This window comes from Symphalangus syndactylus, chromosome 4 (assembly GCF_028878055.3).
Source record: "Symphalangus syndactylus isolate Jambi chromosome 4, NHGRI_mSymSyn1-v2.1_pri, whole genome shotgun sequence".
Lineage (NCBI taxonomy): Eukaryota > Metazoa > Chordata > Mammalia > Primates > Hylobatidae > Symphalangus > Symphalangus syndactylus.
This window is the reverse complement of record NC_072426.2, coordinates 73,310,407-73,321,694: the sequence shown is the minus strand read 5'-3', so window position 1 is coordinate 73,321,694 and position 11,288 is coordinate 73,310,407. Positions and strand designations below refer to the sequence as shown.

Below are 11,288 nucleotides of genomic sequence, written 5' to 3'. Positions count from 1 at the left end.
GCGTCACTGTACTCTAGCCTGGGTGACGGGAGTGAAACCCTGTCCCCAAAAAAATTAAAAATTTAAACAAATAAATAATGCTGCTATAAACACTTGTGTATAAATTTCTGTGTGGACACAAGTTTTCATTTCTCTTGGGTGTATACTTAGGAGTGGAATTGCTTGGTCACATGGAAACTCTATGTTTAACTTTCTGAGAAACTGCCAGACTGTTTTCCACAGTGGCTGCACCCTTTATACATTTGCACCAGCGATGCTGAAGGGTTCCAGTTTCTCTATACCCTCACCAACTCTTTTTTTTATTTGAGCCATCCTAGTTGAGGTGGTATCTCATTGTGGTTGTGATTTAATTTCCCTAATGACCAATGACATTGAACATCTTTTCATGTGCTTTTTGGCCATTCGTATATCTTCTCTGGAGAAATGTCTATTCAAGTCCTTTGCCCGTTTTTTAACTGAGTTATCTTTTTTTTTTTTTTTTTAGATGGAGTCTCACTCTGCTGCCCAGGCTGGAGAGTGCAGTGGCGCATTCTCGGCTCACTGCAACCTCCGCGCCTCCTGGATTTGAGTGATTCTCCCACCTCAGCCTCCCAAGTAGCTGGGACTACAGGCGCCTGACATGCCCAGCTAATTTTTGTGTTTTTAGTTGAGACAGGGTTTCGCAATGTTGGCCAGGCTAGTCTTGAACTCCTGGCCTCAGGTGTGTCGGCCTCCCTAAGTGCTGGATTACAGGTGTGTGCCACTGTGCCGGGCCCTATGTTATGTTTTTGTTGTTGAGTTGTAAGAGTTCTTTATATATTCTGAATATTAAGCCCTTATCAGATACATGATTTGTTAATATTTTCTCCCATTCTGTAGGTTGTCTTTTGACATTCTGATCACGTCCTTTGATGCAAAAGATTTCTATTTATTTATTTATTTTGGGGCTTTCCAGCAAAACTGGAAAGCCTGCTAGACAAATTCTAAAAGAGCTGTAACACTCAAAAGATTTTCTTTTAAGAAAAACAAAGGGAAGAGGAAGAACTGTATCTCACTTTTGTTGCTGACTTTCTATAGTTATATATATATTTATATTTATGTACATAAATATATGTATATATGTACATAAATATATATGTGTATATGTATTTATATCTATGTACATAAATATATATGCATATATATATTTAAAACCAAGGCTGGGCACAGTGGCTCATGCTTATAATTCAGTGCTTTGGGAGGCCAAGGTGGGAAGATACTTTGAGGTCGGAAGTTCAAGACCAGACTGGCCAGCATAGTGAGACCCTGTCTTCATACAAACTTTTAAGAATAGCCAGGTGTGGTGGTGCATACCTGTAGTCCTAGCTACTTGAAAGGCTAAGGTGGGAGGTTTACTTGAGCCCAGGAGTTTGGGGCTGCAGTGAGCTATGATTGTACCACTGTTTCAGCCTGGGTGACACAGTGAGACCCTGTCTGTAAAACAAAAAATTAAATTAAAAAAATTAAGAAACTCCAGAAATTTCCGTCTCACAAAATGCCCATTTGCCCTTGAGGTAGTTCTACTCTACTCTAATAAGCATAACAAACAAAACGAGGACCTAAAACCACTTGTCAATGGGACTGTTTCTTGTGTTCTCTTTCCCATTTCTTCTCTGTTATGATCTGAAGCTTCTTTTTTTTTTTTTTTTTTTTTTTTTTTTTTTTTTTTTTTGAGACGGGCTCTTCGCTCTGTCGCCCAGGCTGGAGTGCAGTGGCGCGATCTCGGCTCACTGCAAGCTCCGCCTCCCGGGTTCACGCCATTCTCCTGCCTCAGCCTCCCAAGAAGTTAGGACTACAGGTGCCCGCCACCACGCCCCTGGCTAATTTTTTGTATTTTTAGTAAAGACGGGGTTTCACCATGTTAGCCAGGATGATCTGGATCTCCTGATCTCGTGATCCGCCCGCCTCAGCCTCCCAAAGTGCTGGGATTACAGGCGTGAGCCACCGCGCCCTGCCGTAATCTGAAGCTTCTAATACCTTGTGCATGTTAAGGTTCCCTATTCCTGCCTGGCTCTTGTTCTTTTCAGATTGTCAGTTAGCAGCTCTATTGTTAAGTACAAATCACTTTCATTCCCCTTATTAGTCCTGGACCCCAGAGAGGTGGCCTTTCCCCTGGGGTGGGAGGTGTGGCTAGGCAACTGTTCAGTGTGCTTACATCATAGGAGAGGCCCTGGGGCTTAGGACTGTGCTGAGGTTCGAGATGGGGCCTCAGAGGAGAAGATGCTCTTCGACTCTGTGTTTGCCTGCAGCTTTCCCCTCTGGTTCCTGGACACTCACCAGTCACAGTAATATGACTGCTGAATACACCCCTGCTTAGACCAGCGGGCTTCCTTCTGCTGCATGGCTTGGACTATCTCTAACCTGGAAAGGAATCCCTGTCTCCTCTCCCCAAGCATTTCTCTTCCATCCATTCCACTGACAATAAAAACTTACAGTAGCTTTATTTTTTATTTATTTTTTTTTTTTTTTGAGACAGGGTCTTGCTCTGTCACCCAGAGCAGTGACTCTATCTTAGCTCACTGCAACCTCTGTCTCCCAGGCTCCAGTGATCCTCCCACCTCAGCCTCCCAAGTAGCTGAGACTACAGGTGTGCACCACCACTCCAGGCGAATTTTTAATTTTTTTTTTTTTTGTAGAGACAGGGGTCTCACTATATTGCCCAAGATGGTCTTGAACTCCTGGCCTCAAATGATCCTCCCTTCTTGGCTTCCCAAAGTGCTGGGATTACAGGCGTGAGCCATGTCTGGCCCTTCTTAAGACATTTCATTTCATAATGAGAGATGACATTTAAGATACCAACAAAACCATCCAGGTCACAGGTTTAAACAAATGCTACAGTGCTACTGATTGAGTGCAAACAAGAACCTGCAGGAGGTTGAGGGCGATTGGATCTGATATTTGGAGACCATGTGAAGAGCAGCACAGGGCTGTCATATTTCGTGGCTGGGTTTAGCAAGGTTGCAACTGAATAAGCAAAGAAATTAGAATGAAGTGCTCCAAACATTAGTATGGGAAGGACCATAATAATACCAAATATTAACTCAGGACAATTAAAGCCTGACAGGAGGGGAGCCTGCCATGCTGGGTATATTATGGGACCAAACTTGGGTCCACCGGCCCAACGCAGAAAAGCTAAATACTGACATTATGATTTGCAGCGAGAGAAAGTGAGGCATTTCTTGCAGGGCTCCAAGCAAGGAAAATTGAGCAGCCAATGCTTAAGACCCAGACTCCCCTATAGCTTACATGTCAGGTTTTTGTCGTTGCTGTTTTAGAGTCAGGGTCTCACTTTGTTGCCCAGACTGGACTACAGCTCACTGCAGCCACAGACTCCTGGCTCAAGCAATCCTTCTGCCTCAGCCTACTGAGTAGCTGGGACTGTAGGTGTGCACCACTATGCCCAGCTAATTTTTTTTTTGAGACGGAGTTTCACTCTTGTTGCCCTGGCTGGAGTGCAATGGTGCGATCTCGGCTTACTGCAGCCTCCGCCTCCCAGGTTCAAGCTATCCTCCTGCCTCAGCCTCCCGAGTACTGGGATTACAGGCATGTGCCACCACACCTGGCTAATTTTGTATTTTTAGTAGAGGCAGAGTTTCTCCATGTTGGTCAGGCTGGTCTCGAACTCCCGACCTCAGGTGACCCACCCACCTCAGCCTCCCAAAGTGCTGGGATTACAGGCATGAGCCACCGCACCCGGCCATGCCCAGTTAATCTTTTAAAAATTATTTTTTGTGGAGAGGAGATCTCATTATGTTGCACAGGCTGGTCTTGAACTCCTGGCTTCAAGTGACCTTCCTGCCTCAGTCTCTCAAAGGTTGATATTACAGATGAGAGCCATCATGCCCAGTCCATGTAATGGGGTTTAAAAGGTGGGGAGGCAGAGGTTGCAGGCAAAGTGATAAATCAATATATGGAGTCTACATATTGGTTTGACCGAAAAAGGCAGGATACCTTAAAGCAGTGGATTACAGACTACAAGCAGATTCAAAGATTTTCTGATTTGCTGTTAGCTAAGGAAGGGAAGCTTTGTCTAAAGTCTTGGGATCAGCATAAAAGAATGTCACCTCTGGCCAGTGGGCATAACTTCCTCCAGGACCCTCAGGAAGAAATTTAGAACAAAGAACAGCAGACAGAGTTCCGTCCTCAGTTTCCCCTCATCTGAGGTCTGTGTGCCAGCAGATTCACAGACCTGGAGGTCTGGGATTCTTAAAAACAACTCAGGACCATATGTTAAGGCGTTATCTTTAGTTTATAGGGAACCAAACATCCTATGAGTCTAACTTCCTTGCCTATTGTTTTAAGCTGCAATTACTTTCTTGCTTATCAAGTTGCTCACTTACTTCTGAAGGCTAGCTAGTGCCTGGAACTTCCCTGAAGAAACCCAAGATGTTCCCTTATTTCCATGTTGTGGAGGGTGGGACGCGGCAGGTCAGAGGGGTCCCTGCTCCATCTCAGGCAAAGCCCTGCCTTCCTTCACATCCTTTGCGCAGTTGTTCTTTTTTGTTTGTTTGTTTGAGTCAGGGTCTCACTCTGTCACCCAGGCTGAAGTGCAGTGGCATGAATTTGGCTCCCTGCAAACTCCACCTCCTGGGTTCAAGCCTCAGCCTCCCGAGTAGCTGGGATTACAGACACATACCACCATGCCTGGCTAATTTTTGTATTTTTAGTAGAGATGGGTTTTCACCATGTTGGCCAAGCTAGTCTCAAACTCCTAACCTCAGGTGATCTGCCCACCTCAGCCTCCCAAAGTGCTGGGATTACAGGCGTGAGCCACCGTGCCTGGCCTTATTAAGCCCTTTTAAGAATTAATGGAGGCTGGGTGTGGTGGCTTACGCCTGTAATCCCAGCACTTTGGGAGGCCAAGACAGGAGGATCACCTGAGGTCAGGAGTTCGAAACCAGCCTGGCCAACATGGTGAAACCCCATCTCTACTAAAAAACTACAAAAATTAGCCAGGGGTGGTGGTGCGTGCCTGTAGTCCCAGATACTTGGGTGGCTGAGGCAGGAGAATTGCTTGAACTCGGGAGGCAGAGGCTGCAGTGAGCTGAGATCGCACCACTGCACTCCAGCCTGGGCAACAGAGCAAGACTCTGTCTCAAAAAAAAAAAAAATTAATTGATATGGCTCACCACAAAAAGTTAGAAGTAGGTGATGGTGATTTGCAATTTGTTACAAGAAAACCGTGGCTCCATGAGGCAGTTTGTTACAGTGAAAGCAAATCTCAGAGACTAGAGCTCTTGTCCCACCTACAAATATTGACCAGCAAGCTGGCAAGTAACAGCTGCAGAGCCTGTTCTGTAAGTTCCGTGGAATGGCAGCTCTCTGTTCTTTCAGGACATTGCAGGAAATGTTTACCTAAGGCAGATTCAACGATATCCCAGGAGCTGGACTGTACACACTTAAGCAGGACAGGGTGACGGAAGCCTCTGAAAGACCAGGACTCAGGGCTGTGCCCAAAATCTTGGGCACCATGCAAAGTATAAGGGCTACTGGAATTGCAGTGGCAGGAGGATCACCCCAGAACAATGTCCGAAGCCAGTCCAAGGAGCTTAAACCCAGCCACCCCACCAGTATAAAGTTGCTTATAAATCCACTACGCCAATTAACAAAGCTAACCGAAGGGCTTAGGGTTTCCTCTCTGGAATAGGGGCTCCTATTAGCCTTTCAGATGCTAACTAAACATCCCCAAATTGTGTGTTTCCAATTAAGAACTGTGAAGATCAAACCTAACACACACACGCGCATGCGCGCACACACACACACGCACACAACCTTTGCTGAAGTACAGTACTTAAATCAGACAATATAAAAGCTTACAGCTCTTCAAATCATTTTGTGCTAAGTCAGAAAAAATGGCATGGCTTATATCTAACCATGAATTCTGAAAACAAGCCACAAGTTCACATCTGGGCTCTCTGTCTTGTACCCAGTAACATAGACAGCCGCCTGCCTGATCCCCATACCTCAGTCGGCTTCCCTGACACCCTACCTCCAGGTTTATCCTCTCACTGGGGACCCAGGGCATTTAAGAGTGTCCCTAGAAGGACTTCACATGAAGATGCAGGTAACTAGAGGACCCTTAAAAGGTAGCGCTTCGGCTGGGCATGGTGGCTCACGCCTGTAATCCCAATACTTTGGGAGGCTGAGGCGGGCTGATCACCTGAGGTCGGGAGTTCAAGACCAGCCTGACCAACATGGAGAAACCCCGTCTCTACTAAAAATACAAAAATTAGCCAGGGGTGGTGGTGTGTGCCTACAGTCCCAGCTACTCGGGAGGCTGAGGCAGGAGAATCACTTGAACCTGGGAGGTGGAGGTTGCAGTGAGCCAAGATGGCGCCATTGCACTCCAGCCAGGGCAACAAGAGCAAAACTCCATCTCAAAAAAAAAAGGTAGCGCTTCAGAAACAGAAAGTCAAATACCACATGTTCTCACTTAGAAGCGAGAGCTAAACCATGGGTACCCATGGACATACAGAATGGAATAACAGACACTGGAGACTCCAAAAGGTAGGAGGGTGGGAGGGGGTAAGGGCTGAAAAATTACCTGTTGGGTACAGTGTTCACTGTTTTGGTGATGGGTTCACTGAAAGCCCAGCCTTCACCACTACACGATATGTGCATGGCAGAAATCTGTGCTTTTACCCCCGAAATCTCGAAAAAAGAAAAAAGCAAAAAAGGTAGAGCTTGCACCCACTGCAAATGGTTTATGGGAAGGTGGCGTAGAAAAGGGTCCCTGAAGGTGGCCCTGGGAGAGGAGCCTAAGTGGATATGGTCCCAGATCACAGGGGAGCCAGGAATGAAAAGAGGAGGCTTGGACACCTGGATGTGGGAGGAAGCGGAGGAAACCAGAAGTCAGGAAGGAGCGGTGCAAGATTCTGTTGGGTGCACAAGACCTTGGACATGCTTACAGATTAAATGTCTGTCAGCTGCTTTAGCTGTTCACGGCTTTTCAGATTAGCTGCCCAGAGTGTGGGCAGTTTTTCAATAAGCACGGCTGATTATTCATTCTGGAGAAGCTCTGGCAGTGCCTCTCATACTTTCAGTGCCTGTTAGAATTGCCCCAGGTGCTGATTTGTAATGCAGACTCCAGGTCCCCATGCCCAGAGGTTCTCATTCAGGACACCCGGAGTGAAACACAGGAATTCAGATTTTTAAGAACCACTGGTGATTCGACTGCACATTGACCCTGACGTAGCACCCTCTAGGCGTGGAGCACTTTTTTTTTCAACAGGAAAATACCTTTATAAATTAGCAAATTTAGAGGCCGGGCGCAGTGGCTCAAGCCTGTAATCCCAGCACTTTGGGAGGCCGAGGCGGGCGGATCACGAGGTCAGGAGATTGAGACCATCCTGGCTAACACGGTGAAACCCTGTCTCTACTAAAAATACAAAAAATTAGCCGGGCGTGTTGGCGGGCGCCTGTAGTCCCAGCTCCTCGGGAGGCTGAGGCAGGAGAATGGCCTGAACCCGGGAGGTGGAGCTTGCAGTGAGCCGAGATCGCGCCACTGCACTCCAGCCTGGGTGACACAGCAAGACTCCGTCTCAAAAAAAAAAAAAATAAATTAGCAAATTTATTAAATACCATATACTCAATATAACATTTGAACAATTCTTCTTTTTTTTTTTTTGAGACAGAGTTTTGCTCTTGTTGCCCAGGCTGGAGTGCAATGGCATGATCCCAGCTCACTGCAACCTCCTCCTCCCGGGTTCAAGCGATTCTCCTGCCTCAGCCTCCTTGAGTAGCTGGGATTACAGGCATGCACCACCACACCCGGCTAATTTTGTATTTTTGGTAGAGATGGGGTTTCTGCTGTTGGTCAGGTTGGTCTCAAACTCTCGATCTCAGGTGATCCTCCGCCTCGGCCTCCCAAAGTGCTGGGATTACAGGCGTGAGCCACAACACCCTGCCTACAGTTCTTAAAAGTGTAAAGAAAACAGGGCACAGTGGCTCACATGTGTAGTCCTATCTACTCAGAGGCTGAGGCAGGAGGATTGCTTGCGCCCTCGAAACCTCCCAGGGTTTCGAGGCTGCAGTGAGCTAAGATCATGCCAGTGCACTCCAGTCTGGGTGACAGAGCAAGGCCCTGTCAAAAAAAATAAAAATAAAAAAATAAAAGAGACACTGAAATCCTAACAGTTTAGATACTGTCATTTCAGGAAATGTTTAGGCATGAATACATACGAATACATTTGCATAAGCAGGATCATACATTTCATGGGACTTTTTGTTTGTTTGTTTGCTTGTTTGTTTGTTTGTTGTAGAGACGGCGTTTCGATATGTTATCCAGGCTGGTCTTGAGCTCCTGGCCTCAAGTGATCCTCCTGCTTCTGCCTCCCAAAGTGCTGCCTACCAAATAAGGATACTTAAATACCATCTTTTCTTTCTTTTTTCTCCCTCAACCCCTGCTTTTATCCTCCCCTACTCCTACCAGCATCTCCACCACTCTCTGGTGTGTGTCCTTCCATATTTTTCTCCTAGCTTGCATAAGCAAACATATCTGTATGGGACTCTGTCACTGTTTGACAAAAATAAGTTCTTTTTTTTTTTTAAAATAGAGATGAGGGTCTCACTATATTGCCCAGGCTGATCTCAAACTCTTAAACTCAATCGATCCTTCCACCTTGGCCTCCCAAAGTGTTGGGATTACAGGTGTGAGCCACCATTCCCAGCCAAAAAAAAAAAAATGTTTTTTTGTGGGGGGTTTATTTTTTGAGATGGAGTTTTGCTCTTGTTGCCCAGGCTGGAGTGCAATGGCACAATCTCAGCTTACTGCAAACTCTGCCTCCTGGGTTCAAGTGATTCTCCTGCCTCAGCCTCCCACGTAGCTGGGATTACAGGCATGCACCACCATGACCAGCTAATTTTGTATTTTTAGTAGAGATGGGGTTTCACTATGTTGGTCAGGCTGGTCTTGAACACCTGACCTCAGGTGATCCACCCACCTTGGCCTCCCAAAGTGCTGGGATTACAGGTATGAGCCACTGCTCCCAGCCAGAAAAAAAAAAAAAAAAAAGAGTTCTTATTGTATATTCACTACTCTGTGATTTTGCCCTTTTTTTACTTACTGTCACCTCTCTGAAACCCCTTTAAATGAGTGGGTGCAGATTTAATGGTTCCTTCCAATGGCTGCATGATATGCTATGGCAGGGCACAACTCACATGTTCTCTATTTCTATTATTCTGCCAACAAAACAGTGCTGCAAGACGTGCCTGGCCAACAAGCAGTTTATAATATTTCAGGCTAACCTGTTGTTTTTGGATCTGTTAGCTCTGGTTGTATCATAAGCCACACCAAAAGTTAGTGGCTTAAACCAGTAATCATTTGACTTAGCTGAGGGTCAGCCGGGTGGTATCATTAAGCTCTGGGCTGGCTCTGCTGATCTCTGCTGGGTGCCCATGTGTGTGTTTTTGGTCAGCTGGCAGTTGGCCAAAACGTGACGTCTGGAGATTAGCAGGCTGGTTGGCCTGGGGGCAGGAGGGTCTCAGCTGGAGTGTCTTGTCTCTGCTCCATGGGGGCTCTCACCCTCCAGTAGGTGGTCCCAGCCTTTCTACATGGTGCTCCCAAGGTTCCAAAGCACAGCAAGAGGGGCAAGCCCAAGTGTGCATCTCTGCTTGTGGCATGTTTGTTTTTGTCCCACTGACCAAGACAAGCCATGTGGCCATACCTGGAGTCAGTATGAGAGGTGACTACTCAAAAACATGAGGCCAATGCGGTGGCTGACACCAGTAATCGCAGGACTTTGGGAGGCCAAGGCAGGAGGATCACTTAAGGCCAGGAGTTTGAGACTAGCCTGGGTATCACAGCAAGACCTTATATCATTTTAAAAAAAAAAAGAACATAAGTACGGACGGAGAGGAATTATGCTGGCCATTATTTTATTTATTTATTTATTTTTTGAGATGGAGTCTCACTCTGCCACCCAAGCTGGAGTGCGGTGGCGCCATCTTGGCTCACTGCAACCTCTGCCTCCCAGGTTCATGCAGTTCTCCTGCCTCAGCTTCCTGAGTAGCTGGGATTATAGGTGCCCACCACCACGCCTGGCTGATTTTTGTATTTTTGGTAGAGATGGGTTTCACCATGTTGGCCAGGCTGGTCTCAAACTCCTGACCTCAGGTGATCCTCCCACCTTGGCCTCCCAAATTGCTGGGATTATAGGCGCGAGCCACCGCACCCGACCATGTTGATCATTCTTATACACAATCTACCCCATCTGCTAAGAGGCTCTAAATGTTTAATAAGAAATGAAAGTCTTGGGAAATTTGTGAATCAGAGGACAGGAGCTTGTCTTTTCCTGCCCAAAGATTGGTTCCAGTGATGTGACAATGTTAGCATATTTCTAATGAGCCAAGTGTTGCAGAACTTACTCTGGGATGCCGGGCACGGTGGCTCACACCTGTAATCCCAGCACTTTGGGAGGCCGAGGCGGGTGGATCACGAGGTCAGGAGATCGAGACCATCCTGGCTAACACGGTGAAACCCCGTCTCTGCTAAAAATACAAAAAATTAGCTGGGCGTGGTGGCGTGTGCCTGTAGTCCCGGTTACTTGGGAGGCTGAGGCAGGAGAATGGCGTGAACCTGGGAGGCGGAGCTTGCAGTGAGCCGAGATTGCGCCACTGCACTCCAGCCTGGGTGACAGAGCAAGACTCCGTCTCAAAAAAAAAAAAAAAAAAAAAAAGAACTTACTCTGGGACTCAGGCTCTGGAAGAGCTGACACCATCTGGCCTGTCCTCCCTCCCTCCACAAAAGCTCCCAGCAGAGACCTCTCCCAGCAGCTGCTCTTTACACCTGTTCCTGTGAGGCCTCAGGAAATTTCCTCTTTCCTTAGCTCTCATATATCCAGGGGTTACATATATACAAACATACCGCCTGTTGGCCAGGCGTGGTGGCTCATGCCTGTAATCCCAGAACTTTGGCAGGCCAAGAGGTGCGGATCATTTGAGGCCAGGAGTTCATGACCAGCCTGGCCAACATGGTGAAACCCTGTCTCTACTAAAAGTACAAAAATTAGCTGAGGGTGGTGGCGCATGCCTGTAATTCCAGCTACTGGGGAAGCTGAGGTAGAAGAGCTTGAACCTGGGAGGAGGAGGCTACAGTGAGCTGAGATCGCACCACTGCACTCCAGCCTGGGCGACAGAGCAAGACTCTGTCTCGGGAGAAAAAAAAAAAAACAACAAATTTAGCGCCTGTGGAATACCCTGTTTAAAGAAAGTCCTCTTCGTAGAACCCCAGCCTCCTGCAAGTATTCCTTTCTGACTCTTCACTGCTGCCT

General features: G+C 47.0%; 1 non-coding gene across 1 annotated transcript; it reads right to left on the bottom strand.

Annotated features, from left to right (window-relative positions):
- Positions 1–921: 921 nt before the first annotated feature.
- LOC129481425 (U7 small nuclear RNA) lies at positions 922–982 on the bottom strand. Its single transcript, XR_008657419.1, has one exon. It is a non-coding gene; the product is annotated as a U7 small nuclear RNA (small nuclear RNA).
- Positions 983–11,288: the final 10,306 nt, after the last annotated feature.